At 47.4% G+C, this 26,647-nt stretch overlaps 47 non-coding genes across 47 annotated transcripts; all 47 read left to right on the forward strand.

The window, feature by feature from the left end:
- The first annotated feature begins 676 nt into the window (after positions 1-676).
- Positions 677-748, forward strand: TRNAP-CGG (transfer RNA proline (anticodon CGG)). The gene has a single exon. It is a non-coding gene; the product is annotated as a tRNA-Pro (tRNA).
- A 385-nt stretch (positions 749-1,133) lies between these two features.
- On the forward strand, positions 1,134-1,206 carry TRNAV-UAC (transfer RNA valine (anticodon UAC)). Its single transcript has one exon. It is a non-coding gene; the product is annotated as a tRNA-Val (tRNA).
- A 405-nt stretch (positions 1,207-1,611) lies between these two features.
- Positions 1,612-1,683, forward strand: TRNAP-AGG (transfer RNA proline (anticodon AGG)). The gene has a single exon. It is a non-coding gene; the product is annotated as a tRNA-Pro (tRNA).
- A 381-nt stretch (positions 1,684-2,064) lies between these two features.
- TRNAV-AAC (transfer RNA valine (anticodon AAC)) lies at positions 2,065-2,137 on the forward strand. The gene has a single exon. It is a non-coding gene; the product is annotated as a tRNA-Val (tRNA).
- A 293-nt stretch (positions 2,138-2,430) lies between these two features.
- TRNAL-CAA (transfer RNA leucine (anticodon CAA)) lies at positions 2,431-2,542 on the forward strand. The gene is made up of 2 exons: positions 2,431-2,468; positions 2,497-2,542. It is a non-coding gene; the product is annotated as a tRNA-Leu (tRNA).
- A 932-nt stretch (positions 2,543-3,474) lies between these two features.
- Positions 3,475-3,546, forward strand: TRNAP-CGG (transfer RNA proline (anticodon CGG)). Its single transcript has one exon. It is a non-coding gene; the product is annotated as a tRNA-Pro (tRNA).
- Positions 3,547-3,931: 385 nt separating this feature from the next.
- On the forward strand, positions 3,932-4,004 carry TRNAV-UAC (transfer RNA valine (anticodon UAC)). The gene has a single exon. It is a non-coding gene; the product is annotated as a tRNA-Val (tRNA).
- A 405-nt stretch (positions 4,005-4,409) lies between these two features.
- Positions 4,410-4,481, forward strand: TRNAP-AGG (transfer RNA proline (anticodon AGG)). Its single transcript has one exon. It is a non-coding gene; the product is annotated as a tRNA-Pro (tRNA).
- Positions 4,482-4,862: 381 nt separating this feature from the next.
- On the forward strand, positions 4,863-4,935 carry TRNAV-AAC (transfer RNA valine (anticodon AAC)). Its single transcript has one exon. It is a non-coding gene; the product is annotated as a tRNA-Val (tRNA).
- Positions 4,936-5,228: 293 nt separating this feature from the next.
- Positions 5,229-5,340, forward strand: TRNAL-CAA (transfer RNA leucine (anticodon CAA)). Its single transcript has 2 exons — positions 5,229-5,266; positions 5,295-5,340. It is a non-coding gene; the product is annotated as a tRNA-Leu (tRNA).
- Positions 5,341-6,272: 932 nt separating this feature from the next.
- On the forward strand, positions 6,273-6,344 carry TRNAP-CGG (transfer RNA proline (anticodon CGG)). The gene has a single exon. It is a non-coding gene; the product is annotated as a tRNA-Pro (tRNA).
- Positions 6,345-6,729: 385 nt separating this feature from the next.
- Positions 6,730-6,802, forward strand: TRNAV-UAC (transfer RNA valine (anticodon UAC)). Its single transcript has one exon. It is a non-coding gene; the product is annotated as a tRNA-Val (tRNA).
- A 405-nt stretch (positions 6,803-7,207) lies between these two features.
- Positions 7,208-7,279, forward strand: TRNAP-AGG (transfer RNA proline (anticodon AGG)). Its single transcript has one exon. It is a non-coding gene; the product is annotated as a tRNA-Pro (tRNA).
- Positions 7,280-7,660: 381 nt separating this feature from the next.
- Positions 7,661-7,733, forward strand: TRNAV-AAC (transfer RNA valine (anticodon AAC)). The gene has a single exon. It is a non-coding gene; the product is annotated as a tRNA-Val (tRNA).
- Positions 7,734-8,026: 293 nt separating this feature from the next.
- On the forward strand, positions 8,027-8,138 carry TRNAL-CAA (transfer RNA leucine (anticodon CAA)). Its single transcript has 2 exons — positions 8,027-8,064; positions 8,093-8,138. It is a non-coding gene; the product is annotated as a tRNA-Leu (tRNA).
- A 932-nt stretch (positions 8,139-9,070) lies between these two features.
- On the forward strand, positions 9,071-9,142 carry TRNAP-CGG (transfer RNA proline (anticodon CGG)). Its single transcript has one exon. It is a non-coding gene; the product is annotated as a tRNA-Pro (tRNA).
- A 385-nt stretch (positions 9,143-9,527) lies between these two features.
- TRNAV-UAC (transfer RNA valine (anticodon UAC)) lies at positions 9,528-9,600 on the forward strand. Its single transcript has one exon. It is a non-coding gene; the product is annotated as a tRNA-Val (tRNA).
- Positions 9,601-10,005: 405 nt separating this feature from the next.
- On the forward strand, positions 10,006-10,077 carry TRNAP-AGG (transfer RNA proline (anticodon AGG)). Its single transcript has one exon. It is a non-coding gene; the product is annotated as a tRNA-Pro (tRNA).
- Positions 10,078-10,458: 381 nt separating this feature from the next.
- Positions 10,459-10,531, forward strand: TRNAV-AAC (transfer RNA valine (anticodon AAC)). Its single transcript has one exon. It is a non-coding gene; the product is annotated as a tRNA-Val (tRNA).
- A 293-nt stretch (positions 10,532-10,824) lies between these two features.
- On the forward strand, positions 10,825-10,936 carry TRNAL-CAA (transfer RNA leucine (anticodon CAA)). Its single transcript has 2 exons — positions 10,825-10,862; positions 10,891-10,936. It is a non-coding gene; the product is annotated as a tRNA-Leu (tRNA).
- Positions 10,937-11,868: 932 nt separating this feature from the next.
- On the forward strand, positions 11,869-11,940 carry TRNAP-CGG (transfer RNA proline (anticodon CGG)). Its single transcript has one exon. It is a non-coding gene; the product is annotated as a tRNA-Pro (tRNA).
- Positions 11,941-12,325: 385 nt separating this feature from the next.
- Positions 12,326-12,398, forward strand: TRNAV-UAC (transfer RNA valine (anticodon UAC)). The gene has a single exon. It is a non-coding gene; the product is annotated as a tRNA-Val (tRNA).
- Positions 12,399-12,803: 405 nt separating this feature from the next.
- Positions 12,804-12,875, forward strand: TRNAP-AGG (transfer RNA proline (anticodon AGG)). Its single transcript has one exon. It is a non-coding gene; the product is annotated as a tRNA-Pro (tRNA).
- Positions 12,876-13,256: 381 nt separating this feature from the next.
- Positions 13,257-13,329, forward strand: TRNAV-AAC (transfer RNA valine (anticodon AAC)). Its single transcript has one exon. It is a non-coding gene; the product is annotated as a tRNA-Val (tRNA).
- Positions 13,330-13,622: 293 nt separating this feature from the next.
- Positions 13,623-13,734, forward strand: TRNAL-CAA (transfer RNA leucine (anticodon CAA)). Its single transcript has 2 exons — positions 13,623-13,660; positions 13,689-13,734. It is a non-coding gene; the product is annotated as a tRNA-Leu (tRNA).
- Positions 13,735-14,666: 932 nt separating this feature from the next.
- On the forward strand, positions 14,667-14,738 carry TRNAP-CGG (transfer RNA proline (anticodon CGG)). The gene has a single exon. It is a non-coding gene; the product is annotated as a tRNA-Pro (tRNA).
- A 385-nt stretch (positions 14,739-15,123) lies between these two features.
- On the forward strand, positions 15,124-15,196 carry TRNAV-UAC (transfer RNA valine (anticodon UAC)). Its single transcript has one exon. It is a non-coding gene; the product is annotated as a tRNA-Val (tRNA).
- Positions 15,197-15,601: 405 nt separating this feature from the next.
- On the forward strand, positions 15,602-15,673 carry TRNAP-AGG (transfer RNA proline (anticodon AGG)). The gene has a single exon. It is a non-coding gene; the product is annotated as a tRNA-Pro (tRNA).
- A 381-nt stretch (positions 15,674-16,054) lies between these two features.
- Positions 16,055-16,127, forward strand: TRNAV-AAC (transfer RNA valine (anticodon AAC)). Its single transcript has one exon. It is a non-coding gene; the product is annotated as a tRNA-Val (tRNA).
- A 293-nt stretch (positions 16,128-16,420) lies between these two features.
- On the forward strand, positions 16,421-16,532 carry TRNAL-CAA (transfer RNA leucine (anticodon CAA)). Its single transcript has 2 exons — positions 16,421-16,458; positions 16,487-16,532. It is a non-coding gene; the product is annotated as a tRNA-Leu (tRNA).
- Positions 16,533-17,464: 932 nt separating this feature from the next.
- On the forward strand, positions 17,465-17,536 carry TRNAP-CGG (transfer RNA proline (anticodon CGG)). Its single transcript has one exon. It is a non-coding gene; the product is annotated as a tRNA-Pro (tRNA).
- A 385-nt stretch (positions 17,537-17,921) lies between these two features.
- On the forward strand, positions 17,922-17,994 carry TRNAV-UAC (transfer RNA valine (anticodon UAC)). Its single transcript has one exon. It is a non-coding gene; the product is annotated as a tRNA-Val (tRNA).
- A 405-nt stretch (positions 17,995-18,399) lies between these two features.
- On the forward strand, positions 18,400-18,471 carry TRNAP-AGG (transfer RNA proline (anticodon AGG)). The gene has a single exon. It is a non-coding gene; the product is annotated as a tRNA-Pro (tRNA).
- A 381-nt stretch (positions 18,472-18,852) lies between these two features.
- On the forward strand, positions 18,853-18,925 carry TRNAV-AAC (transfer RNA valine (anticodon AAC)). Its single transcript has one exon. It is a non-coding gene; the product is annotated as a tRNA-Val (tRNA).
- A 293-nt stretch (positions 18,926-19,218) lies between these two features.
- On the forward strand, positions 19,219-19,330 carry TRNAL-CAA (transfer RNA leucine (anticodon CAA)). Its single transcript has 2 exons — positions 19,219-19,256; positions 19,285-19,330. It is a non-coding gene; the product is annotated as a tRNA-Leu (tRNA).
- A 932-nt stretch (positions 19,331-20,262) lies between these two features.
- On the forward strand, positions 20,263-20,334 carry TRNAP-CGG (transfer RNA proline (anticodon CGG)). The gene has a single exon. It is a non-coding gene; the product is annotated as a tRNA-Pro (tRNA).
- A 385-nt stretch (positions 20,335-20,719) lies between these two features.
- Positions 20,720-20,792, forward strand: TRNAV-UAC (transfer RNA valine (anticodon UAC)). The gene has a single exon. It is a non-coding gene; the product is annotated as a tRNA-Val (tRNA).
- Positions 20,793-21,197: 405 nt separating this feature from the next.
- TRNAP-AGG (transfer RNA proline (anticodon AGG)) lies at positions 21,198-21,269 on the forward strand. The gene has a single exon. It is a non-coding gene; the product is annotated as a tRNA-Pro (tRNA).
- Positions 21,270-21,650: 381 nt separating this feature from the next.
- Positions 21,651-21,723, forward strand: TRNAV-AAC (transfer RNA valine (anticodon AAC)). The gene has a single exon. It is a non-coding gene; the product is annotated as a tRNA-Val (tRNA).
- A 293-nt stretch (positions 21,724-22,016) lies between these two features.
- On the forward strand, positions 22,017-22,128 carry TRNAL-CAA (transfer RNA leucine (anticodon CAA)). The gene is made up of 2 exons: positions 22,017-22,054; positions 22,083-22,128. It is a non-coding gene; the product is annotated as a tRNA-Leu (tRNA).
- Positions 22,129-23,060: 932 nt separating this feature from the next.
- Positions 23,061-23,132, forward strand: TRNAP-CGG (transfer RNA proline (anticodon CGG)). The gene has a single exon. It is a non-coding gene; the product is annotated as a tRNA-Pro (tRNA).
- Positions 23,133-23,517: 385 nt separating this feature from the next.
- TRNAV-UAC (transfer RNA valine (anticodon UAC)) lies at positions 23,518-23,590 on the forward strand. Its single transcript has one exon. It is a non-coding gene; the product is annotated as a tRNA-Val (tRNA).
- A 405-nt stretch (positions 23,591-23,995) lies between these two features.
- TRNAP-AGG (transfer RNA proline (anticodon AGG)) lies at positions 23,996-24,067 on the forward strand. Its single transcript has one exon. It is a non-coding gene; the product is annotated as a tRNA-Pro (tRNA).
- Positions 24,068-24,448: 381 nt separating this feature from the next.
- Positions 24,449-24,521, forward strand: TRNAV-AAC (transfer RNA valine (anticodon AAC)). Its single transcript has one exon. It is a non-coding gene; the product is annotated as a tRNA-Val (tRNA).
- A 293-nt stretch (positions 24,522-24,814) lies between these two features.
- TRNAL-CAA (transfer RNA leucine (anticodon CAA)) lies at positions 24,815-24,926 on the forward strand. Its single transcript has 2 exons — positions 24,815-24,852; positions 24,881-24,926. It is a non-coding gene; the product is annotated as a tRNA-Leu (tRNA).
- A 932-nt stretch (positions 24,927-25,858) lies between these two features.
- TRNAP-CGG (transfer RNA proline (anticodon CGG)) lies at positions 25,859-25,930 on the forward strand. Its single transcript has one exon. It is a non-coding gene; the product is annotated as a tRNA-Pro (tRNA).
- Positions 25,931-26,315: 385 nt separating this feature from the next.
- On the forward strand, positions 26,316-26,388 carry TRNAV-UAC (transfer RNA valine (anticodon UAC)). The gene has a single exon. It is a non-coding gene; the product is annotated as a tRNA-Val (tRNA).
- The last annotated feature ends 259 nt before the right edge of the window (positions 26,389-26,647 follow it).

The following is a 26,647-nucleotide window of genomic DNA, read 5'->3' on the forward strand; positions in this document are numbered from 1 at the left end:
TTGGGCAGAGAAGGCACTGTCCCTGCAACAACACAGGCAGACATGTTCAACAGGGCTTCCTGGTTATGTGGGAGGAGCAGATTGCCAATGGTCCCCCCTTGAAAATTCTAATTTACATAAGGAAGACAGAGAGGTAGCTGGTAGTAGGCACTACACACGGACATTGCACTCCCTCTTGTGATTTGCAGCCAATTCTAGATTGAGGCAGGAGGAAAGGAGGAGACTCGCCCAACAATGGCCATACTGGGAAGTCAGCCACTCTGGGTCTCCCAGGTGAATGTTTCAGGCCTGTGAGCCACTCATATAAATCTCGCCTGATCGAGCCTGATCGAGCGCTGAGCGAGCGCGTTTGAATCCAAATATCAAACACCTCTTTCTCAGGCGCAAGAAATGGTGGGCCCTTCATTGCTTCTGGTGTGGAAGTCTATGGAGCAAGGGTCCAGGACTTGCAGAGGAGTACAAGTGCCAGAAAGTGCTTGCTGTTCTCATCTGTGCCTTTTTACTGCTCACTGGCCGATAGGAGATTGGCTGCCCCCTTCCTTGCTGGAGTGAAAAAACAACAACTTGAGAGAAAACATGACTTTGTGTGGCTCACTTATAGGGAGACGAGCCAAATAGCCCTGCTGTTTTCTGAAAGACGCTTCAGTAATTGTTCAAAATGTCTCCTGGCCACTCAGGCTCGTTGGTCTAGGGGTATGATTCTCGCTTCGGGTGCGAGAGGTCCCGGGTTCAAATCCCGGACGAGCCCATCCTGTGGAAGTTTTCAGGCTGCTTGTCCTATAGGAGCCTTTCTTCTTTTCAATGCTATAAGACGCTGTGTATGTCGAGAAGGTTCCTTACCCTGCACGCTATTTTCCACTTTTGACATGATAAAGGAGTGCAGGACTTCCTTGCAACTGCTTTTCTGGGCTGGACCAGCAGTGTAGGAACATTACATGCAAAGAGTTTTTCTAGTGTCATTTCAGGATATGGTTTCAAAATCGCCTCTTGGGGAAAAAAGTGGTCCTCATTCCTGTCTTCCAAAGAAAGAGAGACCGGGTAAGGAGAGCCCAACTTTGAGCTTCAAGGACGTTGGCCCTTAGTCTGTGCGTTCCAACCCAATACACGCCAACAAGATTCCTGAGGTAGTGTCTGTTTCTGTAGTGTAGTGGTTATCACGTTCGCCTTACACGCGAAAGGTCCCTGGTTCGAGACCGGGCAGAAATGCAGCTTGCTGTTTTTCACAGTGTTTGCATTTACTGGCTCACTTTATAGAAAAGCTGAGATAATAGAGGCTGTCTATTCCTCACCAGCCTGACGTAGTGTGCTCCAGAGATCTCAGTGTCAGCTCGAAAAGAGAAGTGACGATAGCTTGCGCCATTCGCTTGCTCGCACTTTGCTCTGTAGGGTGGGCCTACTTCATGAAAGCAAGGCATGAGAGAAGAAATGCTTCTCTTGTCCTCACCACGAGCAGACACTTAAAGCAAACAAACTGTCTGAAGGACAGAGGCTTTTTAATTTCTTGTTTGATGACGGTCATGGAAAAGACAGCAATCATATTGCAGAACAGAGCAGCATGTACTGGCTAGCTGCCACTAACCCCTGGAGCCGTGTCAGAGGTGACTCTTGCGTGGCTCGTTGGTCTAGGGGTATGATTCTCGCTTAGGGTGCGAGAGGTCCCGGGTTCAAATCCCGGACGAGCCCTTTTTAGAGGTAAACATACAAACCCTACTAAAAAAGCACTATGACTATTTCTCGTTATACTGGGTGCATTGTTGCACAACATATTTCTAACCTCAGAAGAAAAATGGATCACCATGCTTTATCTGCCTACCTGCTTAGTCTCAGTGTGTCCCAGGTGATGCTTTCCCAAGCTGTACTCGCTGGCATTTAGGCATCAGATATTTGCCTGTCGATGCCTGCACAAGTGAGTTTTGAATACGTCTAATTGCAAGCATGTTGGATGATATCTCTGAGGTTTTCACACTTGTTCTGCATATTCTGAGCTGCTGCTGATACAACAGAATAGAAGTAGGGTGAAGACTTGAGAGAAACTTTCCTCTAACAGTAGAAAGCACCAAGGTAGTTTCTGTAGTGTAGTGGTCATCACGTTCGCCTAACACGCGAAAGGTCCCCGGTTCGAGACGGGGCAGAAACACTGTGCATTGGATGCTTTTTTTGTGCACACTCTAAAACCTTATTATCTCAATGCAAGTTTAAGAAGAGGTGGTCTTTGAACACAGTGAGCCGCGAGAATTTTTTTTTACCTTTGCAGACGAAACAAAGTTATCTCCATCGATCATCTGGGGGTTGTTCTTGGGCCTATTTTTATTTTGTGTGAGCTATGTTGTATTGTTGGGGCCTTTACACCTGTGACATTTCTGTGAACGTTGTAAGTGGAAACGTTGGCAGGTGCAGACAGAAAAGTCAGAACTAAGCACACCCTGAGCCGTCAGGATGGCCGAGTGGTCTAAGGCGCCAGACTCAAGAGAGCTTGATCTTCAGTGATGCTGAGCCTTCTGGTCTCCTCATGGAGGCGTGGGTTCAAATCCCACTTCTGACAGGTCCCTTTTACACCCTTAAGTCTTCCTAATTTTTGCAGTGCATTCCCCACACACACCACAATATTTGCGGGAACCTGTAGTAAATAAAGAGAAATCCACCAGGCTGGGCCCTCAATCACAATTCCATGTATTTCTGAAAGTGACACCGCAGGCACACCTTCCATTACATTTGCAATCCATCACAGTAACTGCCTTGCTGGGTTTCGAAATAAGCAGTTGATCCCATCATTTGTTGTGAGGCTCTCCTGCCACCTTTTGGGCAGAGAAGGCACTGTCCCTGCAACAACACAGGCAGACATGTTCAACAGGGCTTCCTGGTTATGTGGGAGGAGCAGATTGCCAATGGTCCCCCCTTGAAAATTCTAATTTACATAAGGAAGACAGAGAGGTAGCTGGTAGTAGGCACTACACACGGACATTGCACTCCCTCTTGTGATTTGCAGCCAATTCTAGATTGAGGCAGGAGGAAAGGAGGAGACTCGCCCAACAATGGCCATACTGGGAAGTCAGCCACTCTGGGTCTCCCAGGTGAATGTTTCAGGCCTGTGAGCCACTCATATAAATCTCGCCTGATCGAGCCTGATCGAGCGCTGAGCGGGCGCGTTTGAATCCAAATATCAAACACCTCTTTCTCAGGCGCAAGAAATGGTGGGCCCTTCATTGCTTCTGGTGTGGAAGTCTATGGAGCAAGGGTCCAGGACTTGCAGAGGAGTACAAGTGCCAGAAAGTGCTTGCTGTTCTCATCTGTGCCTTTTTACTGCTCACTGGCCGATAGGAGATTGGCTGCCCCCTTCCTTGCTGGAGTGAAAAAACAACAACTTGAGAGAAAACATGACTTTGTGTGGCTCACTTATAGGGAGACGAGCCAAATAGCCCTGCTGTTTTCTGAAAGACGCTTCAGTAATTGTTCAAAATGTCTCCTGGCCACTCAGGCTCGTTGGTCTAGGGGTATGATTCTCGCTTCGGGTGCGAGAGGTCCCGGGTTCAAATCCCGGATGAGCCCATCCTGTGGAAGTTTTCAGGCTGCTTGTTATATAGGAGCCTTTCTTCTTTTCAATGCTATAAGACGCTGTGTATGTCGAGAAGGTTCCTTACCCTGCACGCTATTTTCCACTTTTGACATGATAAAGGAGTGCAGGACTTCCTTGCAACTGCTTTTCTGGGCTGGACCAGCAGTGTAGGAACATTACATGCAAAGAGTTTTTCTAGTGTCATTTCAGGATATGGTTTCAAAATCGCCTCTTGGGGAAAAAAGTGGTCCTCATTCCTGTCTTCCAAAGAAAGAGAGACCGGGTAAGGAGAGCCCAACTTTGAGCTTCAAGGACGTTGGCCCTTAGTCTGTGCGTTCCAACCCAATACACGCCAACAAGATTCCTGAGGTAGTGTCTGTTTCTGTAGTGTAGTGGTTATCACGTTCGCCTTACACGCGAAAGGTCCCTGGTTCGAGACCGGGCAGAAATGCAGCTTGCTGTTTTTCACAGTGTTTGCATTTACTGGCTCACTTTATAGAAAAGCTGAGATAATAGAGGCTGTCTATTCCTCACCAGCCTGACGTAGTGTGCTCCAGAGATCTCAGTGACAGCTCGAAAAAAGAAGTGACGATAGCTTGCGCCATTCGCTTGCTCGCACTTTGCTCTGTAGGGTGGGCCTACTTCATGAAAGCAAGGCATGAGAGAAGAAATGCTTCTCTTGTCCTCACCACGAGCAGACACTTAAAGCAAACAAACTGTCTGAAGGACATAGGCTTTTTAATTTCTTGTTTGATGACGGTCATGGAAAAGACAGCAATCATATTGCAGAACAGAGCAGCATGTACTGGCTAGCTGCCACTAACCCCTGGAGCCGTGTCAGAGGTGACTCTTGCGTGGCTCGTTGGTCTAGGGGTATGATTCTCGCTTAGGGTGCGAGAGGTCCCGGGTTCAAATCCCGGACGAGCCCTTTTTAGAGGTAAACATACAAACCCTACTAAAAAAGCACTATGACTATTTCTCGTTATACTGGGTGCATTGTTGCACAACATATTTCTAACCTCAGAAGAAAAATGGATCACCATGCTTTATCTGCCTACCTGCTTAGTCTCAGTGTGTCCCAGGTCATGCTTTCCCAAGCTGTACTCGCTGGCATTTAGGCATCAGATATTTGCCTGTCGATGCCTGCACAAGTGAGTTTTGAATACGTCTAATTGCAAGCATGTTGGATGATATCTCTGAGGTTTTCACACTTGTTCTGCACATTCTGAGCCGCTGCTGATACAGCAGAATAGAAGTAGGGTGAAGACTTGAGAGAAACTTTCCTCTAACAGTAGAAAGCACCAAGGTAGTTTCTGTAGTGTAGTGGTCATCACGTTCGCCTAACACGCGAAAGGTCCCCGGTTCGAGACGGGGCAGAAACACTGTGCATTGGATGCTTTTTTTGTGCACACTCTAAAACCTTATTATCTCAATGCAAGTTTAAGAAGAGGTGGTCTTTGAACACAGTGAGCCGCGAGAATTTTTTTTTACCTTTGCAGACGAAACAAAGTTATCTCCATCGATCATCTGGGGGTTGTTCTTGGGCCTATTTTTATTTTGTGTGAGCTATGTTGTATTGTTGGGGCCTTTACACCTGTGACATTTCTGTGAACGTTGTAAGTGGAAACGTTGGCAGGTGCAGACAGAAAAGTCAGAACTAAGCACACCCTGAGCCGTCAGGATGGCCGAGTGGTCTAAGGCGCCAGACTCAAGAGAGCTTGATCTTCAGTGATGCTGAGCCTTCTGGTCTCCTCATGGAGGCGTGGGTTCAAATCCCACTTCTGACAGGTCCCTTTTACACCCTTAAGTCTTCCTAATTTTTGCAGTGCATTCCCCACACACACCACAATATTTGCGGGAACCTGTAGTAAATAAAGAGAAATCCACCAGGCTGGGCCCTCAATCACAATTCCATGTATTTCTGAAAGTGACACCTCAGGCACACCTTCCATTACATTTGCAATCCATCACAGTAACTGCCTTGCTGGGTTTCGAAATAAGCAGTTGATCCCATCATTTGTTGTGAGGCTCTCCTGCCACCTTTTTGGCAGAGAAGGCACTGTCCCTGCAACAACACAGGCAGACATGTTCAACAGGGCTTCCTGGTTATGTGGGAGGAGCAGATTGCCAATGGTCCCCCCTTGAAAATTCTAATTTACATAAGGAAGACAGAGAGGTAGCTGGTAGTAGGCACTACACACGGACATTGCACTCCCTCTTGTGATTTGCAGCCAATTCTAGATTGAGGCAGGAGGAAAGGAGGAGACTCGCCCAACAATGGCCATACTGGGAAGTCAGCCACTCTGGGTCTCCCAGGTGAATGTTTCAGGCCTGTGAGCCACTCATATAAATCTCGCCTGATCGAGCCTGATCGAGCGCTGAGCGAGCGCGTTTGAATCCAAATATCAAACACCTCTTTCTCAGGCGCAAGAAATGGTGGGCCCTTCATTGCTTCTGGTGTGGAAGTCTATGGAGCAAGGGTCCAGGACTTGCAGAGGAGTACAAGTGCCAGAAAGTGCTTGCTGTTCTCATCTGTGCCTTTTTACTGCTCACTGGCCGATAGGAGATTGGCTGCCCCCTTCCTTGCTGGAGTGAAAAAACAACAACTTGAGAGAAAACATGACTTTGTGTGGCTCACTTATAGGGAGACGAGCCAAATAGCCCTGCTGTTTTCTGAAAGACGCTTCAGTAATTGTTCAAAATGTCTCCTGGCCACTCAGGCTCGTTGGTCTAGGGGTATGATTCTCGCTTCGGGTGCGAGAGGTCCCGGGTTCAAATCCCGGACGAGCCCATCCTGTGGAAGTTTTCAGGCTGCTTGTCCTATAGGAGCCTTTCTTCTTTTCAATGCTATAAGACGCTGTGTATGTCGAGAAGGTTCCTTACCCTGCACGCTATTTTCCACTTTTGACATGATAAAGGAGTGCAGGACTTCCTTGCAACTGCTTTTCTGGGCTGGACCAGCAGTGTAGGAACATTACATGCAAAGAGTTTTTCTAGTGTCATTTCAGGATATGGTTTCAAAATCGCCTCTTGGGGAAAAAAGTGGTCCTCATTCCTGTCTTCCAAAGAAAGAGAGACCGGGTAAGGAGAGCCCAACTTTGAGCTTCAAGGACGTTGGCCCTTAGTCTGTGCGTTCCAACCCAATACACGCCAACAAGATTCCTGAGGTAGTGTCTGTTTCTGTAGTGTAGTGGTTATCACGTTCGCCTTACACGCGAAAGGTCCCTGGTTCGAGACCGGGCAGAAATGCAGCTTGCTGTTTTTCACAGTGTTTGCATTTACTGGCTCACTTTATAGAAAAGCTGAGATAATAGAGGCTGTCTATTCCTCACCAGCCTGACGTAGTGTGCTCCAGAGATCTCAGTGTCAGCTCGAAAAGAGAAGTGACGATAGCTTGCGCCATTCGCTTGCTCGCACTTTGCTCTGTAGGGTGGGCCTACTTCATGAAAGCAAGGCATGAGAGAAGAAATGCTTCTCTTGTCCTCACCACGAGCAGACACTTAAAGCAAACAAACTGTCTGAAGGACAGAGGCTTTTTAATTTCTTGTTTGATGACGGTCATGGAAAAGACAGCAATCATATTGCAGAACAGAGCAGCATGTACTGGCTAGCTGCCACTAACCCCTGGAGCCGTGTCAGAGGTGACTCTTGCGTGGCTCGTTGGTCTAGGGGTATGATTCTCGCTTAGGGTGCGAGAGGTCCCGGGTTCAAATCCCGGACGAGCCCTTTTTAGAGGTAAACATACAAACCCTACTAAAAAAGCACTATGACTATTTCTCGTTATACTGGGTGCATTGTTGCACAACATATTTCTAACCTCAGAAGAAAAATGGATCACCATGCTTTATCTGCCTACCTGCTTAGTCTCAGTGTGTCCCAGGTGATGCTTTCCCAAGCTGTACTCGCTGGCATTTAGGCATCAGATATTTGCCTGTCGATGCCTGCACAAGTGAGTTTTGAATACGTCTAATTGCAAGCATGTTGGATGATATCTCTGAGGTTTTCACACTTGTTCTGCATATTCTGAGCTGCTGCTGATACAACAGAATAGAAGTAGGGTGAAGACTTGAGAGAAACTTTCCTCTAACAGTAGAAAGCACCAAGGTAGTTTCTGTAGTGTAGTGGTCATCACGTTCGCCTAACACGCGAAAGGTCCCCGGTTCGAGACGGGGCAGAAACACTGTGCATTGGATGCTTTTTTTGTGCACACTCTAAAACCTTATTATCTCAATGCAAGTTTAAGAAGAGGTGGTCTTTGAACACAGTGAGCCGCGAGAATTTTTTTTTACCTTTGCAGACGAAACAAAGTTATCTCCATCGATCATCTGGGGGTTGTTCTTGGGCCTATTTTTATTTTGTGTGAGCTATGTTGTATTGTTGGGGCCTTTACACCTGTGACATTTCTGTGAACGTTGTAAGTGGAAACGTTGGCAGGTGCAGACAGAAAAGTCAGAACTAAGCACACCCTGAGCCGTCAGGATGGCCGAGTGGTCTAAGGCGCCAGACTCAAGAGAGCTTGATCTTCAGTGATGCTGAGCCTTCTGGTCTCCTCATGGAGGCGTGGGTTCAAATCCCACTTCTGACAGGTCCCTTTTACACCCTTAAGTCTTCCTAATTTTTGCAGTGCATTCCCCACACACACCACAATATTTGCGGGAACCTGTAGTAAATAAAGAGAAATCCACCAGGCTGGGCCCTCAATCACAATTCCATGTATTTCTGAAAGTGACACCGCAGGCACACCTTCCATTACATTTGCAATCCATCACAGTAACTGCCTTGCTGGGTTTCGAAATAAGCAGTTGATCCCATCATTTGTTGTGAGGCTCTCCTGCCACCTTTTGGGCAGAGAAGGCACTGTCCCTGCAACAACACAGGCAGACATGTTCAACAGGGCTTCCTGGTTATGTGGGAGGAGCAGATTGCCAATGGTCCCCCCTTGAAAATTCTAATTTACATAAGGAAGACAGAGAGGTAGCTGGTAGTAGGCACTACACACGGACATTGCACTCCCTCTTGTGATTTGCAGCCAATTCTAGATTGAGGCAGGAGGAAAGGAGGAGACTCGCCCAACAATGGCCATACTGGGAAGTCAGCCACTCTGGGTCTCCCAGGTGAATGTTTCAGGCCTGTGAGCCACTCATATAAATCTCGCCTGATCGAGCCTGATCGAGCGCTGAGCGGGCGCGTTTGAATCCAAATATCAAACACCTCTTTCTCAGGCGCAAGAAATGGTGGGCCCTTCATTGCTTCTGGTGTGGAAGTCTATGGAGCAAGGGTCCAGGACTTGCAGAGGAGTACAAGTGCCAGAAAGTGCTTGCTGTTCTCATCTGTGCCTTTTTACTGCTCACTGGCCGATAGGAGATTGGCTGCCCCCTTCCTTGCTGGAGTGAAAAAACAACAACTTGAGAGAAAACATGACTTTGTGTGGCTCACTTATAGGGAGACGAGCCAAATAGCCCTGCTGTTTTCTGAAAGACGCTTCAGTAATTGTTCAAAATGTCTCCTGGCCACTCAGGCTCGTTGGTCTAGGGGTATGATTCTCGCTTCGGGTGCGAGAGGTCCCGGGTTCAAATCCCGGATGAGCCCATCCTGTGGAAGTTTTCAGGCTGCTTGTTATATAGGAGCCTTTCTTCTTTTCAATGCTATAAGACGCTGTGTATGTCGAGAAGGTTCCTTACCCTGCACGCTATTTTCCACTTTTGACATGATAAAGGAGTGCAGGACTTCCTTGCAACTGCTTTTCTGGGCTGGACCAGCAGTGTAGGAACATTACATGCAAAGAGTTTTTCTAGTGTCATTTCAGGATATGGTTTCAAAATCGCCTCTTGGGGAAAAAAGTGGTCCTCATTCCTGTCTTCCAAAGAAAGAGAGACCGGGTAAGGAGAGCCCAACTTTGAGCTTCAAGGACGTTGGCCCTTAGTCTGTGCGTTCCAACCCAATACACGCCAACAAGATTCCTGAGGTAGTGTCTGTTTCTGTAGTGTAGTGGTTATCACGTTCGCCTTACACGCGAAAGGTCCCTGGTTCGAGACCGGGCAGAAATGCAGCTTGCTGTTTTTCACAGTGTTTGCATTTACTGGCTCACTTTATAGAAAAGCTGAGATAATAGAGGCTGTCTATTCCTCACCAGCCTGACGTAGTGTGCTCCAGAGATCTCAGTGACAGCTCGAAAAAAGAAGTGACGATAGCTTGCGCCATTCGCTTGCTCGCACTTTGCTCTGTAGGGTGGGCCTACTTCATGAAAGCAAGGCATGAGAGAAGAAATGCTTCTCTTGTCCTCACCACGAGCAGACACTTAAAGCAAACAAACTGTCTGAAGGACATAGGCTTTTTAATTTCTTGTTTGATGACGGTCATGGAAAAGACAGCAATCATATTGCAGAACAGAGCAGCATGTACTGGCTAGCTGCCACTAACCCCTGGAGCCGTGTCAGAGGTGACTCTTGCGTGGCTCGTTGGTCTAGGGGTATGATTCTCGCTTAGGGTGCGAGAGGTCCCGGGTTCAAATCCCGGACGAGCCCTTTTTAGAGGTAAACATACAAACCCTACTAAAAAAGCACTATGACTATTTCTCGTTATACTGGGTGCATTGTTGCACAACATATTTCTAACCTCAGAAGAAAAATGGATCACCATGCTTTATCTGCCTACCTGCTTAGTCTCAGTGTGTCCCAGGTCATGCTTTCCCAAGCTGTACTCGCTGGCATTTAGGCATCAGATATTTGCCTGTCGATGCCTGCACAAGTGAGTTTTGAATACGTCTAATTGCAAGCATGTTGGATGATATCTCTGAGGTTTTCACACTTGTTCTGCACATTCTGAGCCGCTGCTGATACAGCAGAATAGAAGTAGGGTGAAGACTTGAGAGAAACTTTCCTCTAACAGTAGAAAGCACCAAGGTAGTTTCTGTAGTGTAGTGGTCATCACGTTCGCCTAACACGCGAAAGGTCCCCGGTTCGAGACGGGGCAGAAACACTGTGCATTGGATGCTTTTTTTGTGCACACTCTAAAACCTTATTATCTCAATGCAAGTTTAAGAAGAGGTGGTCTTTGAACACAGTGAGCCGCGAGAATTTTTTTTTACCTTTGCAGACGAAACAAAGTTATCTCCATCGATCATCTGGGGGTTGTTCTTGGGCCTATTTTTATTTTGTGTGAGCTATGTTGTATTGTTGGGGCCTTTACACCTGTGACATTTCTGTGAACGTTGTAAGTGGAAACGTTGGCAGGTGCAGACAGAAAAGTCAGAACTAAGCACACCCTGAGCCGTCAGGATGGCCGAGTGGTCTAAGGCGCCAGACTCAAGAGAGCTTGATCTTCAGTGATGCTGAGCCTTCTGGTCTCCTCATGGAGGCGTGGGTTCAAATCCCACTTCTGACAGGTCCCTTTTACACCCTTAAGTCTTCCTAATTTTTGCAGTGCATTCCCCACACACACCACAATATTTGCGGGAACCTGTAGTAAATAAAGAGAAATCCACCAGGCTGGGCCCTCAATCACAATTCCATGTATTTCTGAAAGTGACACCTCAGGCACACCTTCCATTACATTTGCAATCCATCACAGTAACTGCCTTGCTGGGTTTCGAAATAAGCAGTTGATCCCATCATTTGTTGTGAGGCTCTCCTGCCACCTTTTTGGCAGAGAAGGCACTGTCCCTGCAACAACACAGGCAGACATGTTCAACAGGGCTTCCTGGTTATGTGGGAGGAGCAGATTGCCAATGGTCCCCCCTTGAAAATTCTAATTTACATAAGGAAGACAGAGAGGTAGCTGGTAGTAGGCACTACACACGGACATTGCACTCCCTCTTGTGATTTGCAGCCAATTCTAGATTGAGGCAGGAGGAAAGGAGGAGACTCGCCCAACAATGGCCATACTGGGAAGTCAGCCACTCTGGGTCTCCCAGGTGAATGTTTCAGGCCTGTGAGCCACTCATATAAATCTCGCCTGATCGAGCCTGATCGAGCGCTGAGCGAGCGCGTTTGAATCCAAATATCAAACACCTCTTTCTCAGGCGCAAGAAATGGTGGGCCCTTCATTGCTTCTGGTGTGGAAGTCTATGGAGCAAGGGTCCAGGACTTGCAGAGGAGTACAAGTGCCAGAAAGTGCTTGCTGTTCTCATCTGTGCCTTTTTACTGCTCACTGGCCGATAGGAGATTGGCTGCCCCCTTCCTTGCTGGAGTGAAAAAACAACAACTTGAGAGAAAACATGACTTTGTGTGGCTCACTTATAGGGAGACGAGCCAAATAGCCCTGCTGTTTTCTGAAAGACGCTTCAGTAATTGTTCAAAATGTCTCCTGGCCACTCAGGCTCGTTGGTCTAGGGGTATGATTCTCGCTTCGGGTGCGAGAGGTCCCGGGTTCAAATCCCGGATGAGCCCATCCTGTGGAAGTTTTCAGGCTGCTTGTTATATAGGAGCCTTTCTTCTTTTCAATGCTATAAGACGCTGTGTATGTCGAGAAGGTTCCTTACCCTGCACGCTATTTTCCACTTTTGACATGATAAAGGAGTGCAGGACTTCCTTGCAACTGCTTTTCTGGGCTGGACCAGCAGTGTAGGAACATTACATGCAAAGAGTTTTTCTAGTGTCATTTCAGGATATGGTTTCAAAATCGCCTCTTGGGGAAAAAAGTGGTCCTCATTCCTGTCTTCCAAAGAAAGAGAGACCGGGTAAGGAGAGCCCAACTTTGAGCTTCAAGGACGTTGGCCCTTAGTCTGTGCGTTCCAACCCAATACACGCCAACAAGATTCCTGAGGTAGTGTCTGTTTCTGTAGTGTAGTGGTTATCACGTTCGCCTTACACGCGAAAGGTCCCTGGTTCGAGACCGGGCAGAAATGCAGCTTGCTGTTTTTCACAGTGTTTGCATTTACTGGCTCACTTTATAGAAAAGCTGAGATAATAGAGGCTGTCTATTCCTCACCAGCCTGACGTAGTGTGCTCCAGAGATCTCAGTGACAGCTCGAAAAAAGAAGTGACGATAGCTTGCGCCATTCGCTTGCTCGCACTTTGCTCTGTAGGGTGGGCCTACTTCATGAAAGCAAGGCATGAGAGAAGAAATGCTTCTCTTGTCCTCACCACGAGCAGACACTTAAAGCAAACAAACTGTCTGAAGGACATAGGCTTTTTAATTTCTTGTTTGATGACGGTCATGGAAAAGACAGCAATCATATTGCAGAACAGAGCAGCATGTACTGGCTAGCTGCCACTAACCCCTGGAGCCGTGTCAGAGGTGACTCTTGCGTGGCTCGTTGGTCTAGGGGTATGATTCTCGCTTAGGGTGCGAGAGGTCCCGGGTTCAAATCCCGGACGAGCCCTTTTTAGAGGTAAACATACAAACCCTACTAAAAAAGCACTATGACTATTTCTCGTTATACTGGGTGCATTGTTGCACAACATATTTCTAACCTCAGAAGAAAAATGGATCACCATGCTTTATCTGCCTACCTGCTTAGTCTCAGTGTGTCCCAGGTCATGCTTTCCCAAGCTGTACTCGCTGGCATTTAGGCATCAGATATTTGCCTGTCGATGCCTGCACAAGTGAGTTTTGAATACGTCTAATTGCAAGCATGTTGGATGATATCTCTGAGGTTTTCACACTTGTTCTGCACATTCTGAGCCGCTGCTGATACAGCAGAATAGAAGTAGGGTGAAGACTTGAGAGAAACTTTCCTCTAACAGTAGAAAGCACCAAGGTAGTTTCTGTAGTGTAGTGGTCATCACGTTCGCCTAACACGCGAAAGGTCCCCGGTTCGAGACGGGGCAGAAACACTGTGCATTGGATGCTTTTTTTGTGCACACTCTAAAACCTTATTATCTCAATGCAAGTTTAAGAAGAGGTGGTCTTTGAACACAGTGAGCCGCGAGAATTTTTTTTTACCTTTGCAGACGAAACAAAGTTATCTCCATCGATCATCTGGGGGTTGTTCTTGGGCCTATTTTTATTTTGTGTGAGCTATGTTGTATTGTTGGGGCCTTTACACCTGTGACATTTCTGTGAACGTTGTAAGTGGAAACGTTGGCAGGTGCAGACAGAAAAGTCAGAACTAAGCACACCCTGAGCCGTCAGGATGGCCGAGTGGTCTAAGGCGCCAGACTCAAGAGAGCTTGATCTTCAGTGATGCTGAGCCTTCTGGTCTCCTCATGGAGGCGTGGGTTCAAATCCCACTTCTGACAGGTCCCTTTTACACCCTTAAGTCTTCCTAATTTTTGCAGTGCATTCCCCACACACACCACAATATTTGCGGGAACCTGTAGTAAATAAAGAGAAATCCACCAGGCTGGGCCCTCAATCACAATTCCATGTATTTCTGAAAGTGACACCTCAGGCACACCTTCCATTACATTTGCAATCCATCACAGTAACTGCCTTGCTGGGTTTCGAAATAAGCAGTTGATCCCATCATTTGTTGTGAGGCTCTCCTGCCACCTTTTTGGCAGAGAAGGCACTGTCCCTGCAACAACACAGGCAGACATGTTCAACAGGGCTTCCTGGTTATGTGGGAGGAGCAGATTGCCAATGGTCCCCCCTTGAAAATTCTAATTTACATAAGGAAGACAGAGAGGTAGCTGGTAGTAGGCACTACACACGGACATTGCACTCCCTCTTGTGATTTGCAGCCAATTCTAGATTGAGGCAGGAGGAAAGGAGGAGACTCGCCCAACAATGGCCATACTGGGAAGTCAGCCACTCTGGGTCTCCCAGGTGAATGTTTCAGGCCTGTGAGCCACTCATATAAATCTCGCCTGATCGAGCCTGATCGAGCGCTGAGCGAGCGCGTTTGAATCCAAATATCAAACACCTCTTTCTCAGGCGCAAGAAATGGTGGGCCCTTCATTGCTTCTGGTGTGGAAGTCTATGGAGCAAGGGTCCAGGACTTGCAGAGGAGTACAAGTGCCAGAAAGTGCTTGCTGTTCTCATCTGTGCCTTTTTACTGCTCACTGGCCGATAGGAGATTGGCTGCCCCCTTCCTTGCTGGAGTGAAAAAACAACAACTTGAGAGAAAACATGACTTTGTGTGGCTCACTTATAGGGAGACGAGCCAAATAGCCCTGCTGTTTTCTGAAAGACGCTTCAGTAATTGTTCAAAATGTCTCCTGGCCACTCAGGCTCGTTGGTCTAGGGGTATGATTCTCGCTTCGGGTGCGAGAGGTCCCGGGTTCAAATCCCGTACGAGCCCATCCTGTGGAAGTTTTCAGGCTGCTTGTCATATAGGAGCCTTTCTTCTTTTCAATGCTATAAGACGCTGTGTATGTCGAGAAGGTTCCTTACCCTGCACGCTATTTTCCACTTTTGACATGATAAAGGAGTGCAGGACTTCCTTGCAACTGCTTTTCTGGGCTGGACCAGCAGTGTAGGAACATTACATGCAAAGAGTTTTTCTAGTGTCATTTCAGGATATGGTTTCAAAATCGCCTCTTGGGGAAAAAAGTGGTCCTCATTCCTGTCTTCCAAAGAAAGAGAGACCGGGTAAGGAGAGCCCAACTTTGAGCTTCAAGGACGTTGGCCCTTAGTCTGTGCGTTCCAACCCAATACACGCCAACAAGATTCCTGAGGTAGTGTCTGTTTCTGTAGTGTAGTGGTTATCACGTTCGCCTTACACGCGAAAGGTCCCTGGTTCGAGACCGGGCAGAAATGCAGCTTGCTGTTTTTCACAGTGTTTGCATTTACTGGCTCACTTTATAGAAAAGCTGAGATAATAGAGGCTGTCTATTCCTCACCAGCCTGACGTAGTGTGCTCCAGAGATCTCAGTGACAGCTCGAAAAGAGAAGTGACGATAGCTTGCGCCATTCGCTTGCTCGCACTTTGCTCTGTAGGGTGGGCCTACTTCATGAAAGCAAGGCATGAGAGAAGAAATGCTTCTCTTGTCCTCACCACGAGCAGACACTTAAAGCAAACAAACTGTCTGAAGGACATAGGCTTTTTAATTTCTTGTTTGATGACGGTCATGGAAAAGACAGCAATCATATTGCAGAACAGAGCAGCATGTACTGGCTAGCTGCCACTAACCCCTGGAGCCGTGTCAGAGGTGACTCTTGCGTGGCTCGTTGGTCTAGGGGTATGATTCTCGCTTAGGGTGCGAGAGGTCCCGGGTTCAAATCCCGGACGAGCCCTTTTTAGAGGTAAACATACAAACCCTACTAAAAAAGCACTATGACTATTTCTCGTTATACTGGGTGCATTGTTGCACAACATATTTCTAACCTCAGAAGAAAAATGGATCACCATGCTTTATCTGCCTACCTGCTTAGTCTCAGTGTGTCCCAGGTGATGCTTTCCCAAGCTGTACTCGCTGGCATTTAGGCATCAGATATTTGCCTGTCGATGCCTGCACAAGTGAGTTTTGAATACGTCTAATTGCAAGCATGTTGGATGATATCTCTGAAGTTTTCACACTTGTTCTGCACATTCTGAGCCGCTGCTGATACAGCAGAATAGAAGTAGGGTGAAGACTTGAGAGAAACTTTCCTCTAACAGTAGAAAGCACCAAGGTAGTTTCTGTAGTGTAGTGGTCATCACGTTCGCCTAACACGCGAAAGGTCCCCGGTTCGAGACGGGGCAGAAACACTGTGCATTGGATGCTTTTTTTGTGCACACTCTAAAACCTTATTATCTCAATGCAAGTTTAAGAAGAGGTGGTCTTTGAACACAGTGAGCCGCGAGAATTTTTTTTTACCTTTGCAGACGAAACAAAGTTATCTCCATCGATCATCTGGGGGTTGTTCTTGGGCCTATTTTTATTTTGTGTGAGCTATGTTGTATTGTTGGGGCCTTTACACCTGTGACATTTCTGTGAACGTTGTAAGTGGAAACGTTGGCAGGTGCAGACAGAAAAGTCAGAACTAAGCACACCCTGAGCCGTCAGGATGGCCGAGTGGTCTAAGGCGCCAGACTCAAGAGAGCTTGATCTTCAGTGATGCTGAGCCTTCTGGTCTCCTCATGGAGGCGTGGGTTCAAATCCCACTTCTGACAGGTCCCTTTTACACCCTTAAGTCTTCCTAATTTTTGCAGTGCATTCCCCACACACACCACAATATTTGCGGGAACCTGTAGTAAATAAAGAGAAATCCACCAGGCTGGGCCCTCAATCACAATTCCATGTATTTCTGAAAGTGACACCTCAGGCACACCTTCCATTACATTTGCAATCCATCACAGTAACTGCCTTGCTGGGTTTCGAAATAAGCAGTTGATCCCATCATTTGTTGTGAGGCTCTCCTGCCACCTTTTTGGCAGAGAAGGCACTGTCCCTGCAACAACACAGGCAGACATGTTCAACAGGGCTTCCTGGTTATGTGGGAGGAGCAGATTGCCAATGGTCCCCCCTTGAAAATTCTAATTTACATAAGGAAGACAGAGAGGTAGCTGGTAGTAGGCACTACACACGGACATTGCACTCCCTCTTGTGATTTGCAGCCAATTCTAGATTGAGGCAGGAGGAAAGGAGGAGACTCGCCCAACAATGGCCATACTGGGAAGTCAGCCACTCTGGGTCTCCCAGGTGAATGTTTCAGGCCTGTGAGCCACTCATATAAATCTCGCCTGATCGAGCCTGATCGAGCGCTGAGCGAGCGCGTTTGAATCCAAATATCAAACACCTCTTTCTCAGGCGCAAGAAATGGTGGGCCCTTCATTGCTTCTGGTGTGGAAGTCTATGGAGCAAGGGTCCAGGACTTGCAGAGGAGTACAAGTGCCAGAAAGTGCTTGCTGTTCTCATCTGTGCCTTTTTACTGCTCACTGGCCGATAGGAGATTGGCTGCCCCCTTCCTTGCTGGAGTGAAAAAACAACAACTTGAGAGAAAACATGACTTTGTGTGGCTCACTTATAGGGAGACGAGCCAAATAGCCCTGCTGTTTTCTGAAAGACGCTTCAGTAATTGTTCAAAATGTCTCCTGGCCACTCAGGCTCGTTGGTCTAGGGGTATGATTCTCGCTTCGGGTGCGAGAGGTCCCGGGTTCAAATCCCGTACGAGCCCATCCTGTGGAAGTTTTCAGGCTGCTTGTCATATAGGAGCCTTTCTTCTTTTCAATGCTATAAGACGCTGTGTATGTCGAGAAGGTTCCTTACCCTGCACGCTATTTTCCACTTTTGACATGATAAAGGAGTGCAGGACTTCCTTGCAACTGCTTTTCTGGGCTGGACCAGCAGTGTAGGAACATTACATGCAAAGAGTTTTTCTAGTGTCATTTCAGGATATGGTTTCAAAATCGCCTCTTGGGGAAAAAAGTGGTCCTCATTCCTGTCTTCCAAAGAAAGAGAGACCGGGTAAGGAGAGCCCAACTTTGAGCTTCAAGGACGTTGGCCCTTAGTCTGTGCGTTCCAACCCAATACACGCCAACAAGATTCCTGAGGTAGTGTCTGTTTCTGTAGTGTAGTGGTTATCACGTTCGCCTTACACGCGAAAGGTCCCTGGTTCGAGACCGGGCAGAAATGCAGCTTGCTGTTTTTCACAGTGTTTGCATTTACTGGCTCACTTTATAGAAAAGCTGAGATAATAGAGGCTGTCTATTCCTCACCAGCCTGACGTAGTGTGCTCCAGAGATCTCAGTGACAGCTCGAAAAGAGAAGTGACGATAGCTTGCGCCATTCGCTTGCTCGCACTTTGCTCTGTAGGGTGGGCCTACTTCATGAAAGCAAGGCATGAGAGAAGAAATGCTTCTCTTGTCCTCACCACGAGCAGACACTTAAAGCAAACAAACTGTCTGAAGGACATAGGCTTTTTAATTTCTTGTTTGATGACGGTCATGGAAAAGACAGCAATCATATTGCAGAACAGAGCAGCATGTACTGGCTAGCTGCCACTAACCCCTGGAGCCGTGTCAGAGGTGACTCTTGCGTGGCTCGTTGGTCTAGGGGTATGATTCTCGCTTAGGGTGCGAGAGGTCCCGGGTTCAAATCCCGGACGAGCCCTTTTTAGAGGTAAACATACAAACCCTACTAAAAAAGCACTATGACTATTTCTCGTTATACTGGGTGCATTGTTGCACAACATATTTCTAACCTCAGAAGAAAAATGGATCACCATGCTTTATCTGCCTACCTGCTTAGTCTCAGTGTGTCCCAGGTGATGCTTTCCCAAGCTGTACTCGCTGGCATTTAGGCATCAGATATTTGCCTGTCGATGCCTGCACAAGTGAGTTTTGAATACGTCTAATTGCAAGCATGTTGGATGATATCTCTGAGGTTTTCACACTTGTTCTGCACATTCTGAGCCGCTGCTGATACAGCAGAATAGAAGTAGGGTGAAGACTTGAGAGAAACTTTCCTCTAACAGTAGAAAGCACCAAGGTAGTTTCTGTAGTGTAGTGGTCATCACGTTCGCCTAACACGCGAAAGGTCCCCGGTTCGAGACGGGGCAGAAACACTGTGCATTGGATGCTTTTTTTGTGCACACTCTAAAACCTTATTATCTCAATGCAAGTTTAAGAAGAGGTGGTCTTTGAACACAGTGAGCCGCGAGAATTTTTTTTTACCTTTGCAGACGAAACAAAGTTATCTCCATCGATCATCTGGGGGTTGTTCTTGGGCCTATTTTTATTTTGTGTGAGCTATGTTGTATTGTTGGGGCCTTTACACCTGTGACATTTCTGTGAACGTTGTAAGTGGAAACGTTGGCAGGTGCAGACAGAAAAGTCAGAACTAAGCACACCCTGAGCCGTCAGGATGGCCGAGTGGTCTAAGGCGCCAGACTCAAGAGAGCTTGATCTTCAGTGATGCTGAGCCTTCTGGTCTCCTCATGGAGGCGTGGGTTCAAATCCCACTTCTGACAGGTCCCTTTTACACCCTTAAGTCTTCCTAATTTTTGCAGTGCATTCCCCACACACACCACAATATTTGCGGGAACCTGTAGTAAATAAAGAGAAATCCACCAGGCTGGGCCCTCAATCACAATTCCATGTATTTCTGAAAGTGACACCTCAGGCACACCTTCCATTACATTTGCAATCCATCACAGTAACTGCCTTGCTGGGTTTCGAAATAAGCAGTTGATCCCATCATTTGTTGTGAGGCTCTCCTGCCACCTTTTTGGCAGAGAAGGCACTGTCCCTGCAACAACACAGGCAGACATGTTCAACAGGGCTTCCTGGTTATGTGGGAGGAGCAGATTGCCAATGGTCCCCCCTTGAAAATTCTAATTTACATAAGGAAGACAGAGAGGTAGCTGGTAGTAGGCACTACACACGGACATTGCACTCCCTCTTGTGATTTGCAGCCAATTCTAGATTGAGGCAGGAGGAAAGGAGGAGACTCGCCCAACAATGGCCATACTGGGAAGTCAGCCACTCTGGGTCTCCCAGGTGAATGTTTCAGGCCTGTGAGCCACTCATATAAATCTCGCCTGATCGAGCCTGATCGAGCGCTGAGCGAGCGCGTTTGAATCCAAATATCAAACACCTCTTTCTCAGGCGCAAGAAATGGTGGGCCCTTCATTGCTTCTGGTGTGGAAGTCTATGGAGCAAGGGTCCAGGACTTGCAGAGGAGTACAAGTGCCAGAAAGTGCTTGCTGTTCTCATCTGTGCCTTTTTACTGCTCACTGGCCGATAGGAGATTGGCTGCCCCCTTCCTTGCTGGAGTGAAAAAACAACAACTTGAGAGAAAACATGACTTTGTGTGGCTCACTTATAGGGAGACGAGCCAAATAGCCCTGCTGTTTTCTGAAAGACGCTTCAGTAATTGTTCAAAATGTCTCCTGGCCACTCAGGCTCGTTGGTCTAGGGGTATGATTCTCGCTTCGGGTGCGAGAGGTCCCGGGTTCAAATCCCGTACGAGCCCATCCTGTGGAAGTTTTCAGGCTGCTTGTCATATAGGAGCCTTTCTTCTTTTCAATGCTATAAGACGCTGTGTATGTCGAGAAGGTTCCTTACCCTGCACGCTATTTTCCACTTTTGACATGATAAAGGAGTGCAGGACTTCCTTGCAACTGCTTTTCTGGGCTGGACCAGCAGTGTAGGAACATTACATGCAAAGAGTTTTTCTAGTGTCATTTCAGGATATGGTTTCAAAATCGCCTCTTGGGGAAAAAAGTGGTCCTCATTCCTGTCTTCCAAAGAAAGAGAGACCGGGTAAGGAGAGCCCAACTTTGAGCTTCAAGGACGTTGGCCCTTAGTCTGTGCGTTCCAACCCAATACACGCCAACAAGATTCCTGAGGTAGTGTCTGTTTCTGTAGTGTAGTGGTTATCACGTTCGCCTTACACGCGAAAGGTCCCTGGTTCGAGACCGGGCAGAAATGCAGCTTGCTGTTTTTCACAGTGTTTGCATTTACTGGCTCACTTTATAGAAAAGCTGAGATAATAGAGGCTGTCTATTCCTCACCAGCCTGACGTAGTGTGCTCCAGAGATCTCAGTGACAGCTCGAAAAGAGAAGTGACGATAGCTTGCGCCATTCGCTTGCTCGCACTTTGCTCTGTAGGGTGGGCCTACTTCATGAAAGCAAGGCATGAGAGAAGAAATGCTTCTCTTGTCCTCACCACGAGCAGACACTTAAAGCAAACAAACTGTCTGAAGGACATAGGCTTTTTAATTTCTTGTTTGATGACGGTCATGGAAAAGACAGCAATCATATTGCAGAACAGAGCAGCATGTACTGGCTAGCTGCCACTAACCCCTGGAGCCGTGTCAGAGGTGACTCTTGCGTGGCTCGTTGGTCTAGGGGTATGATTCTCGCTTAGGGTGCGAGAGGTCCCGGGTTCAAATCCCGGACGAGCCCTTTTTAGAGGTAAACATACAAACCCTACTAAAAAAGCACTATGACTATTTCTCGTTATACTGGGTGCATTGTTGCACAACATATTTCTAACCTCAGAAGAAAAATGGATCACCATGCTTTATCTGCCTACCTGCTTAGTCTCAGTGTGTCCCAGGTCATGCTTTCCCAAGCTGTACTCGCTGGCATTTAGGCATCAGATATTTGCCTGTCGATGCCTGCACAAGTGAGTTTTGAATACGTCTAATTGCAAGCATGTTGGATGATATCTCTGAGGTTTTCACACTTGTTCTGCACATTCTGAGCCGCTGCTGATACAGCAGAATAGAAGTAGGGTGAAGACTTGAGAGAAACTTTCCTCTAACAGTAGAAAGCACCAAGGTAGTTTCTGTAGTGTAGTGGTCATCACGTTCGCCTAACACGCGAAAGGTCCCCGGTTCGAGACGGGGCAGAAACACTGTGCATTGGATGCTTTTTTTGTGCACACTCTAAAACCTTATTATCTCAATGCAAGTTTAAGAAGAGGTGGTCTTTGAACACAGTGAGCCGCGAGAATTTTTTTTTACCTTTGCAGACGAAACAAAGTTATCTCCATCGATCATCTGGGGGTTGTTCTTGGGCCTATTTTTATTTTGTGTGAGCTATGTTGTATTGTTGGGGCCTTTACACCTGTGACATTTCTGTGAACGTTGTAAGTGGAAACGTTGGCAGGTGCAGACAGAAAAGTCAGAACTAAGCACACCCTGAGCCGTCAGGATGGCCGAGTGGTCTAAGGCGCCAGACTCAAGAGAGCTTGATCTTCAGTGATGCTGAGCCTTCTGGTCTCCTCATGGAGGCGTGGGTTCAAATCCCACTTCTGACAGGTCCCTTTTACACCCTTAAGTCTTCCTAATTTTTGCAGTGCATTCCCCACACACACCACAATATTTGCGGGAACCTGTAGTAAATAAAGAGAAATCCACCAGGCTGGGCCCTCAATCACAATTCCATGTATTTCTGAAAGTGACACCTCAGGCACACCTTCCATTACATTTGCAATCCATCACAGTAACTGCCTTGCTGGGTTTCGAAATAAGCAGTTGATCCCATCATTTGTTGTGAGGCTCTCCTGCCACCTTTTTGGCAGAGAAGGCACTGTCCCTGCAACAACACAGGCAGACATGTTCAACAGGGCTTCCTGGTTATGTGGGAGGAGCAGATTGCCAATGGTCCCCCCTTGAAAATTCTAATTTACATAAGGAAGACAGAGAGGTAGCTGGTAGTAGGCACTACACACGGACATTGCACTCCCTCTTGTGATTTGCAGCCAATTCTAGATTGAGGCAGGAGGAAAGGAGGAGACTCGCCCAACAATGGCCATACTGGGAAGTCAGCCACTCTGGGTCTCCCAGGTGAATGTTTCAGGCCTGTGAGCCACTCATATAAATCTCGCCTGATCGAGCCTGATCGAGCGCTGAGCGAGCGCGTTTGAATCCAAATATCAAACACCTCTTTCTCAGGCGCAAGAAATGGTGGGCCCTTCATTGCTTCTGGTGTGGAAGTCTATGGAGCAAGGGTCCAGGACTTGCAGAGGAGTACAAGTGCCAGAAAGTGCTTGCTGTTCTCATCTGTGCCTTTTTACTGCTCACTGGCCGATAGGAGATTGGCTGCCCCCTTCCTTGCTGGAGTGAAAAAACAACAACTTGAGAGAAAACATGACTTTGTGTGGCTCACTTATAGGGAGACGAGCCAAATAGCCCTGCTGTTTTCTGAAAGACGCTTCAGTAATTGTTCAAAATGTCTCCTGGCCACTCAGGCTCGTTGGTCTAGGGGTATGATTCTCGCTTCGGGTGCGAGAGGTCCCGGGTTCAAATCCCGTACGAGCCCATCCTGTGGAAGTTTTCAGGCTGCTTGTCATATAGGAGCCTTTCTTCTTTTCAATGCTATAAGACGCTGTGTATGTCGAGAAGGTTCCTTACCCTGCACGCTATTTTCCACTTTTGACATGATAAAGGAGTGCAGGACTTCCTTGCAACTGCTTTTCTGGGCTGGACCAGCAGTGTAGGAACATTACATGCAAAGAGTTTTTCTAGTGTCATTTCAGGATATGGTTTCAAAATCGCCTCTTGGGGAAAAAAGTGGTCCTCATTCCTGTCTTCCAAAGAAAGAGAGACCGGGTAAGGAGAGCCCAACTTTGAGCTTCAAGGACGTTGGCCCTTAGTCTGTGCGTTCCAACCCAATACACGCCAACAAGATTCCTGAGGTAGTGTCTGTTTCTGTAGTGTAGTGGTTATCACGTTCGCCTTACACGCGAAAGGTCCCTGGTTCGAGACCGGGCAGAAATGCAGCTTGCTGTTTTTCACAGTGTTTGCATTTACTGGCTCACTTTATAGAAAAGCTGAGATAATAGAGGCTGTCTATTCCTCACCAGCCTGACGTAGTGTGCTCCAGAGATCTCAGTGACAGCTCGAAAAGAGAAGTGACGATAGCTTGCGCCATTCGCTTGCTCGCACTTTGCTCTGTAGGGTGGGCCTACTTCATGAAAGCAAGGCATGAGAGAAGAAATGCTTCTCTTGTCCTCACCACGAGCAGACACTTAAAGCAAACAAACTGTCTGAAGGACATAGGCTTTTTAATTTCTTGTTTGATGACGGTCATGGAAAAGACAGCAATCATATTGCAGAACAGAGCAGCATGTACTGGCTAGCTGCCACTAACCCCTGGAGCCGTGTCAGAGGTGACTCTTGCGTGGCTCGTTGGTCTAGGGGTATGATTCTCGCTTAGGGTGCGAGAGGTCCCGGGTTCAAATCCCGGACGAGCCCTTTTTAGAGGTAAACATACAAACCCTACTAAAAAAGCACTATGACTATTTCTCGTTATACTGGGTGCATTGTTGCACAACATATTTCTAACCTCAGAAGAAAAATGGATCACCATGCTTTATCTGCCTACCTGCTTAGTCTCAGTGTGTCCCAGGTCATGCTTTCCCAAGCTGTACTCGCTGGCATTTAGGCATCAGATATTTGCCTGTCGATGCCTGCACAAGTGAGTTTTGAATACGTCTAATTGCAAGCATGTTGGATGATATCTCTGAGGTTTTCACACTTGTTCTGCACATTCTGAGCCGCTGCTGATACAGCAGAATAGAAGTAGGGTGAAGACTTGAGAGAAACTTTCCTCTAACAGTAGAAAGCACCAAGGTAGTTTCTGTAGTGTAGTGGTCATCACGTTCGCCTAACACGCGAAAGGTCCCCGGTTCGAGACGGGGCAGAAACACTGTGCATTGGATGCTTTTTTTGTGCACACTCTAAAACCTTATTATCTCAATGCAAGTTTAAGAAGAGGTGGTCTTTGAACACAGTGAGCCGCGAGAATTTTTTTTTACCTTTGCAGACGAAACAAAGTTATCTCCATCGATCATCTGGGGGTTGTTCTTGGGCCTATTTTTATTTTGTGTGAGCTATGTTGTATTGTTGGGGCCTTTACACCTGTGACATTTCTGTGAACGTTGTAAGTGGAAACGTTGGCAGGTGCAGACAGAAAAGTCAGAACTAAGCACACCCTGAGCCGTCAGGATGGCCGAGTGGTCTAAGGCGCCAGACTCAAGAGAGCTTGATCTTCAGTGATGCTGAGCCTTCTGGTCTCCTCATGGAGGCGTGGGTTCAAATCCCACTTCTGACAGGTCCCTTTTACACCCTTAAGTCTTCCTAATTTTTGCAGTGCATTCCCCACACACACCACAATATTTGCGGGAACCTGTAGTAAATAAAGAGAAATCCACCAGGCTGGGCCCTCAATCACAATTCCATGTATTTCTGAAAGTGACACCTCAGGCACACCTTCCATTACATTTGCAATCCATCACAGTAACTGCCTTGCTGGGTTTCGAAATAAGCAGTTGATCCCATCATTTGTTGTGAGGCTCTCCTGCCACCTTTTTGGCAGAGAAGGCACTGTCCCTGCAACAACACAGGCAGACATGTTCAACAGGGCTTCCTGGTTATGTGGGAGGAGCAGATTGCCAATGGTCCCCCCTTGAAAATTCTAATTTACATAAGGAAGACAGAGAGGTAGCTGGTAGTAGGCACTACACACGGACATTGCACTCCCTCTTGTGATTTGCAGCCAATTCTAGATTGAGGCAGGAGGAAAGGAGGAGACTCGCCCAACAATGGCCATACTGGGAAGTCAGCCACTCTGGGTCTCCCAGGTGAATGTTTCAGGCCTGTGAGCCACTCATATAAATCTCGCCTGATCGAGCCTGATCGAGCGCTGAGCGAGCGCGTTTGAATCCAAATATCAAACACCTCTTTCTCAGGCGCAAGAAATGGTGGGCCCTTCATTGCTTCTGGTGTGGAAGTCTATGGAGCAAGGGTCCAGGACTTGCAGAGGAGTACAAGTGCCAGAAAGTGCTTGCTGTTCTCATCTGTGCCTTTTTACTGCTCACTGGCCGATAGGAGATTGGCTGCCCCCTTCCTTGCTGGAGTGAAAAAACAACAACTTGAGAGAAAACATGACTTTGTGTGGCTCACTTATAGGGAGACGAGCCAAATAGCCCTGCTGTTTTCTGAAAGACGCTTCAGTAATTGTTCAAAATGTCTCCTGGCCACTCAGGCTCGTTGGTCTAGGGGTATGATTCTCGCTTCGGGTGCGAGAGGTCCCGGGTTCAAATCCCGTACGAGCCCATCCTGTGGAAGTTTTCAGGCTGCTTGTCATATAGGAGCCTTTCTTCTTTTCAATGCTATAAGACGCTGTGTATGTCGAGAAGGTTCCTTACCCTGCACGCTATTTTCCACTTTTGACATGATAAAGGAGTGCAGGACTTCCTTGCAACTGCTTTTCTGGGCTGGACCAGCAGTGTAGGAACATTACATGCAAAGAGTTTTTCTAGTGTCATTTCAGGATATGGTTTCAAAATCGCCTCTTGGGGAAAAAAGTGGTCCTCATTCCTGTCTTCCAAAGAAAGAGAGACCGGGTAAGGAGAGCCCAACTTTGAGCTTCAAGGACGTTGGCCCTTAGTCTGTGCGTTCCAACCCAATACACGCCAACAAGATTCCTGAGGTAGTGTCTGTTTCTGTAGTGTAGTGGTTATCACGTTCGCCTTACACGCGAAAGGTCCCTGGTTCGAGACCGGGCAGAAATGCAGCTTGCTGTTTTTCACAGTGTTTGCATTTACTGGCTCACTTTATAGAAAAGCTGAGATAATAGAGGCTGTCTATTCCTCACCAGCCTGACGTAGTGTGCTCCAGAGATCTCAGTGTCAGCTCGAAAAGAGAAGTGACGATAGCTTGCGCCATTCGCTTGCTCGCACTTTGCTCTGTAGGGTGGGCCTACTTCATGAAAGCAAGGCATGAGAGAAGAAATGCTTCTCTTGTCCTCACCACGAGCAGACACTTAAAGCA

This window comes from Lissotriton vulgaris, chromosome 10 (assembly GCF_964263255.1).
Source record: "Lissotriton vulgaris chromosome 10, aLisVul1.2, whole genome shotgun sequence".
Classification (NCBI taxonomy): domain Eukaryota; kingdom Metazoa; phylum Chordata; class Amphibia; order Caudata; family Salamandridae; genus Lissotriton; species Lissotriton vulgaris.